The sequence below is a fragment of the Podarcis pityusensis genome (genome assembly GCF_964106645.2).
Source record: "Podarcis pityusensis genome assembly, chromosome: 11".
Lineage (NCBI taxonomy): Eukaryota > Metazoa > Chordata > Lepidosauria > Squamata > Lacertidae > Podarcis > Podarcis pityusensis.
In genome coordinates, this window is record NC_138036.1 from 62,788,997 (window position 1) to 62,795,752 (window position 6,756).

The 6,756-nt window shown below is 44.1% G+C and overlaps 1 long non-coding RNA gene across 1 annotated transcript; it reads left to right on the top strand.

Moving 5' to 3' along the window:
* Positions 1–1,515: 1,515 nt before the first annotated feature.
* Positions 1,516–4,350, top strand: LOC308458491. Its single transcript, XR_013977478.1, has 2 exons — positions 1,516–2,950; positions 3,042–4,350. It is a non-coding gene; the product is annotated as an uncharacterized lncRNA (long non-coding RNA).
* The last annotated feature ends 2,406 nt before the right edge of the window (positions 4,351–6,756 follow it).

The window sequence follows — 6,756 nt, forward strand, 5'->3', positions numbered from 1 at the left end:
TGCAATATTTTAAACACCATAAACCAGTGTCAGTTCTTCCACTGGTTTACACGGTGGCTATGTTTTTAGGTTTAGTGTAGGCTCATAAGTTCTTATGAAATAGTACTGTAACTACCTAGGGGTGTGTATCCTCTTCCACTCATTCCCACTTAAACCTGCTTCTCAATACGTTTTGCATTTCAAATTGCTGCTGAGTTGTGATTTCATGAAATTCTCATTTGGTCTGGAGAGTAGTAGAAACTTCATCCTGCTTAAAATATTGACATAACTGGTTGTGGTGTTAGCAACAGTGGGCAACAGCTACCAAACAGTTTCTGAGATCTGATCACAAAATGATACCTTGATTTCTCCCCACCCCCGCAAATGTTTTGTATCCTAGTAATACAAAACTATATTACAGACTGATTCTGAAGCTCTAGCCATCCCTATGCAATGTCTTCCAAATCTAACAGAAAAAAATTGTGGTGGCAAAATTGTGTCAGCAAAATTATTTTTCCACTTCCAACATCCATCTGGATGTTTATGTGGTTCTCTTTTGTGTTCATATATGATGGTTCTAGTGACAGGCTATACTAAGCACAGTTATAAGTTATTGTATTTCTGTATAAAATGGAAAATAGTGTACTTTTTTTGCTAAATGTTGGCAGTTTTTAAATAAAAATATCTTCCCAGTCTTCTGTCTGACCATATCTTGAAGTTCAGTTTAGTTTCTTATTTGTAAAATTGTTCAAGTCTACTAATCTCTGAAGTGCCTAACTTCTTAAATCTGTAGGAATACTGGAAGCTGCCTTGGAATACTGGAATCAGACCATTGGCCCATCTGGCTTGGCATAGTCTCCTCTGACAGGCAGCAACTCTCAAGGAAGCGTCCCCAACCCTACTGGGACATGCCAGGGATTGCGCCTGGCTGTCTGCTCTACCAGGGAGCTACAGTCCTCCTCAGAATTAAAATAAGTGCCAGCAGTGAAGATCAGCCTCTCAGAGCAATTAATTTATAGCCTGCATATTCATAATGGAATCATAGTCATTTCCATGGGTCTGAACCGTTTTCAGTGCAGTGGGAATCAGTTTGCATTAGTCCCTCAGAAACAAGCAGCATTGGGTGTGAATATATCTCTTGGCATAGATTGCAAAGTGTGCAGGACTTGCACTGAATGCCTCATTTCAGTCCCCTGAAGGATGGCTGCCGCTTAAGAGAGAGGTGACACTGTAATGCCAGGAGGCTAAGTGTTGAAGGCTCCATATGCTTCTGACTGACAGCTGTCACATGGGACTGGGGCTTATGGGTTCGACTGGAAATAATTATTAGTGTTGGGTCAAGTCCGTTTCATATGCCCCTCAGCTGTCAGAAATCTGCCATATGCTGCTGTAGCAGAGCTAAGGTGATCAGTTCTGATTAGGCTTTTCATTACTTATCTTCTTAGTCTCTAACACAGGACTGGCCCAAGACAATTTGGCACCTGAGGCAAACCACAAAATGGTCCCATCAACCACTGTGGAAGAAGGGGTGAGTGTCGCTCTTCCTCTAGAACAAGGGGGCAATAAACATCTTCCTAGGGAACAAGGGCAGGAGCCTCCTATTTCCCCAGAGGATGCTGCAGAGGCAGGATTGGGCCGGCAGGCTGCCAAGGAGGTGGCAGATCCAGCCTCCAGGGAATGTGTCGCAGCAGCCACAGCAGCACTGCATTTCCTGGAGGCCGGATCTGTCCCCCTTGTGGATCCTGCTGCCTGAGGCGCTTGCCTCACCGGTAGATTGGTGCTGCTCTAACAATATGGAGGTCTTTGGCCCAAGCAGAGTGCAGCAAGGCCCACTGAGGCCGACAGACGCCCTTTCCTCCCCTGGAGCCAAAGGCTTTTGATACACAGACCCATTTAGCTCTCTCCCCACTTCCCAGCCTTGGGTCCCCAGATGCTGTTTGATCACCCCCAGCCCCAGTCAGCATGGTGGCCTTTGGCCAGGGCTGAGGGAGGCTGTAGTCCCAACAACATCTAGAGCAGAGAGAATGAGAATGAATCCACAAGCCATACACGACTCCTGGGCTGCACATACATTGCATCTCCCCCTCCTCACCTGCCAGCATTGCAGGATCTGACCATGGCAAAGAGTTCCAAAGATGTAAGGTTCACCCTCGATGTGTCAGGATCTTACCTGGACAGGTGTGCTCTGTTTTGGTTTTTTTTAAAAACAACCCAAGGGACCATGCAGATTTGCTAACAGACCCAAGAAACAGACTGAAAATATTTTCTCAAATTTTTATTAATGTACACTTCAAATATAAAACAGCAAACATAACCTTAGTACATGGTGTGCTTCTATGGCTCATATGAATGCAGTCTTAAACACACATTAATATAGGTTCCTAAAACACATTTCCTGATGCTCTAAACTTAGCATTAAAAATAAACTATATTAAAGTCTACATGATGAACCATAAGACATAATAGTCGATAGATCAAGTCAACTAACAGGCACAGATCCTACCCATCATTGTAGTTTGGCACACTGTGGCCTCTAGGTTGCGGTGAGCCCAAATAAGCTATCTTATTTATTATTTTAATTAGACTTCTGACGTGCCCAATTTTTATGCACTTTAAATTGATACAATTTTAAAAGCTACTACTTTAAAAAAACAAAAACAAAAACCCTGTCTGGCCATTAACTCTGCCTAAACATTTACAAAATTTCTGACTCCTTATTCTTCCATTTTCTTTGAAATGACTGGAAACCCTGAAGGGTCTCAATAAGAACAGATTTATTGGTTCCATCTCAATCCCTGTTACTTCCTGTTCATGCAGCCTTCTCAATTACTTGAATGAATGCAAAAATTAAAACATGCTGGCCAAACTCATTCATCTGTAGTGCCCCTGACCTATAGCGGGGGTTATATTGTAATTCTAGTTGATCAGTCTGATGGAAGCTGAGGTAAGAGCATTTCCTAGTGACTGGAAGGTAGAATCATAGCACTGTAGAGTTGGAAGGGACCCTGAGGATCATCTAGTCCAACCCCTGCAATGCAGGAATATGCAGCTGGTCCATACAGGTAATATGGTATAATATTAAAGCAAACCATGCTGATCCTTTTTTAAAAATAAAAAATTAAAAAGTCCAAGCCCTGTGATTAGAGGGAGACCTTGAAAACTGCCAATGGATTTTCAAAATCGACAATAACAGAAACAAATAGATGGATATTGTTCTGTACAGAGCACCATTCCTATGAAGTACTGCAATACATGTGTTGGACATGGCAGAAGCGAGCATGGGAACCTGTACCCCTCCAAATATTGTTGGACTCTACTTCATTGCTGACTGAGGCTGGTGGTTTCCAAAAAGATCAAGGACCACAGGTTCTCCAAGAATGGTTAACAAATAAAACTTTTTTATGCAAACTTTTTGCAATATGCTAAATATTAGGAAGAACTTTCTGGCAGTAAGCTGTTTGAGAGCAGAAGGTGATGGATTCTCTCTTTCACAGGAGGCTTTTAAGCAGAGGCTAAATGGCCATCTGTCCTGGATGCTTGAGCTGAGATGCCTGCATTGGTGGGGGCTGGACTAGAAGACCCTCAGGGGTCCCTTCCAACTCTGCAGTTCTGTGATTCAACAGTACAAGCGGGAAAATATCTGAACACAATATGAATTATTGGCATGGCTAAGGAATATGAAGAGCTGTGACTTTGACAAAAGTTTTGTGTTTTTTTAAAAAAACTGTGAGTCACAATTATTCTATCTTAAGGTTCATGAGGCATGTTTCTGCCAATGTGATTTATTTTAGATGCTTATATGCTGAATGAAGTCTGAGATGTCATACAATGGGTTTCCTAGGAGATTTCCAGTCTAGGTCCTAATCAGCTCCATATCTGTTTAGCTCAGAAACATTGCTACAATTAGATTTAAGCAGTTTTTCAGTAATCTGGGGAAGATTTGAGCTTTTGTCAGAACAAACATATATATATTTACTATTCAATGAGTTCTGCAGAGTTCAACAGGTCTTACTACAGCATAATTGGTTAATGGATTACTATCTGAAGTGCTTATGCTTATATGTGTTATGCCCATTGTTTGTTTTTTTAAATTATGGAAATAATATATTTTGGGTCCCTTTCCTATATTTCAAGGGCTTTGATATTTTGTAAGTTATTCTGAGAGCCTTTTGGGTCAAGAGGGGTAGAAATGCTTTAACTCCAGGATAACTATTGTGGTGCCCTGCAGGTTTTGTCAGCTATAATTTCCAGGCAGCCCTGGCCAATAGTCAGGGATGATGGGAGTTGTAGTCCAAAACATTTGAAGGGCACCATGTTGGCTACCCCTCTTTAAATAAATTAAAAATTATTTGTAGACACACAAACATATTTGCCACTGTTGCTTCCTGTGGAAGCATAATGGTTTAACTGGTCAGCTAAATGCCCTAGAAGCTTTTGAATGTAGCCTGAGTGTTATTGTAACTTAAAAAAACAGATGGTACTTTTTTTCAGTCATGCTATTTTCATCCCAATGTGGTCATTATGACCACAACATTAGTAATACAGTGCCTGTTGTTGGTAATCAGTTGTAGGAGTGACCACATCATTTTTTCAGTTTAACAAGCGTTTATCACACTTTCTCACAGAGAAGAGCTTAAAGTGAGGAAGAACCAAGAGTATATGGTCCCCTTTAAAGGACTACATTTATTTAGAAACAGAGTAAGTGTGTGATAGGTTTATTTAACTGAATACAATCTTCTTCAGAAGTCAGAAATGTTTTCCTATATATAGTGTGTGACTAAACAACACAGAAGACACATCTTCCTGAATAAACTACACAATGCTATAGCAGCCATAGTTTCCAACATCAATCACTGGATGATTTCAGTTTTGTTATTGACAAAAGTGTTCAGAAACAACGATCAGTGAATTTTATATAAGTTTACTCAGAAGTAAGTCCCTTTGAGAGTGAGAAAGCAGTTTTATGCCTCAAGTGTAAACTTATGCCTGAGAGTGAGAAAGCAGTTTTATGCCTCAAGTGTAAACTTTGCTTGAGGACGTGGGTGGCAATTCAACAGGTCTGGCTTTCCAGCACTTCCTTGTCCAGCTGCTTTCCCGTGAGCTTTGGAGCTTAGGCAGGGAACACAGGAGCAGCTGTGCTTCAAGCGGCCTCCGGTGTCCTGCCCCCGGCACACGCGGAGCAGGGCTGCCCTGGGCTGGCCAGGCCCTCGCAAAGGCCACACTGGCACGCAGCAGCTGGCCAGGCGCCCGGCCGGCGGGCGTCCATGGCAAAGAGCAGGCAGCCTGAGGGATTGCTGGCCTTGCGCCAGCTCAGACCACGGGCAGCCGCTCTCCCTCGGCACCGGCCGCTTTTCTCGGGGCTCCAGAGAGGGGTCTCCTCCAGGCAGGGCCGGATTTATGTATTGGCTAAGTAGGCTGAAGCCTAGGGCCTCTAGCTCTAGGGGGCCTCGCCAGCCTGCCCTCTCCCCAGCACTGCAGTCTCCCCTCTCCCAAAATTGCAAACCCAAGACTTCATGCGAGGGCATTTCTCCCCCATTTCAATGACATTTTGCTTCAAAGGGAAAGGCGGACTTGGACATCATCTTCCTCCATAATCCTCTAAGGGAGAGGTCACGTACTCAACTTGGATACCACCCTCCCCCATGATCCTTGGGATATACAGTCAAGTACACAGCACCCCTCCCTTGAGGGGAACAATGAACATCCACTGATGGGTTTCCTGAGGTTGGTGTTCCCACAGTCCATCCTCGGGAAGGTCAGAAGGCAAGGATATGCATTGATAGTTTTCTTGTTCTTTAGGTGGCGGGTACTTAAGGTGTTGGGAACCTGATCTGATATCCAGGGCAAGTTGATGAACTTGGGTAACCTCACGACTTCCCTCGCTCCTTGCGACATGATGATGATGTATCAGCGATGTATAAATTATGGTTCTGGATATGTATTCTGGGTAGGGAGGGAAGGTCTTCAAAGAGCTTGTAACCCATGTTTGGGGTTCTTACTCTGTGTGGAGACCTGTTGCGCAACAATAAAGATTGTGATCTACTGACCGCTGTTTTGCTCCTGTATTTGGCTTCTTCCGCTAACCACAGAAACCTACGGGGACTTTCACCCTGACAAGTATCCTTGCACCCCAGAATTTTCCATCTCAGAATCCAGAGCCAGCAGGCCCAGAGAGTCAACAACCAGCTGCACAGCCTTCCTCAGCTCAAGGGTCAGTCAGTAGTGGTACATGCTACACTTTAATCAGTGGAAGGCTGCATGGAGCAGATAAGACTACGCAAGCAAGCTCTCCCAAGTCTCCCCCATTCCTTCCCTCCTTCTTGGCTTGAACAGAGCAAGGCAAGCACATGTGACTGGCACTGGCCTCACCCCTCCCAGGCAGAGAAGTCTATCCTTCACACTTCACAGAGCCCTGTTGGTGCCTGCAGCATGCACTGCAGATTGCCCACGGGCAGAGAGAGGCCTTGAGGATCAGGGAAGGGATCCTCGGAGGGATCCAGAACTACCTGTAGAAGGCAGGAGGCCAGGCTTCAGGTTGGTAACTGGACCTCATCCTGAGGGCGGACAGAAGTATAGGGATCAGTTCAGGGTCAGAGGAACTGCGTTTTGTCTTATTTTATTTGTGCCCGGTGGTGGTTTCCTTTTCTGTGTTTAATTTAAAGTGCCTTTTGTGTTTAAAATCCTGTTACTTGTAGACACTCAAGAAAATATTTGTTCTTTGTTTAAAAGCCCAGTCTAGTGCTGTGCCTACAGTCTCACTTGCTCTGCCCTCTACCA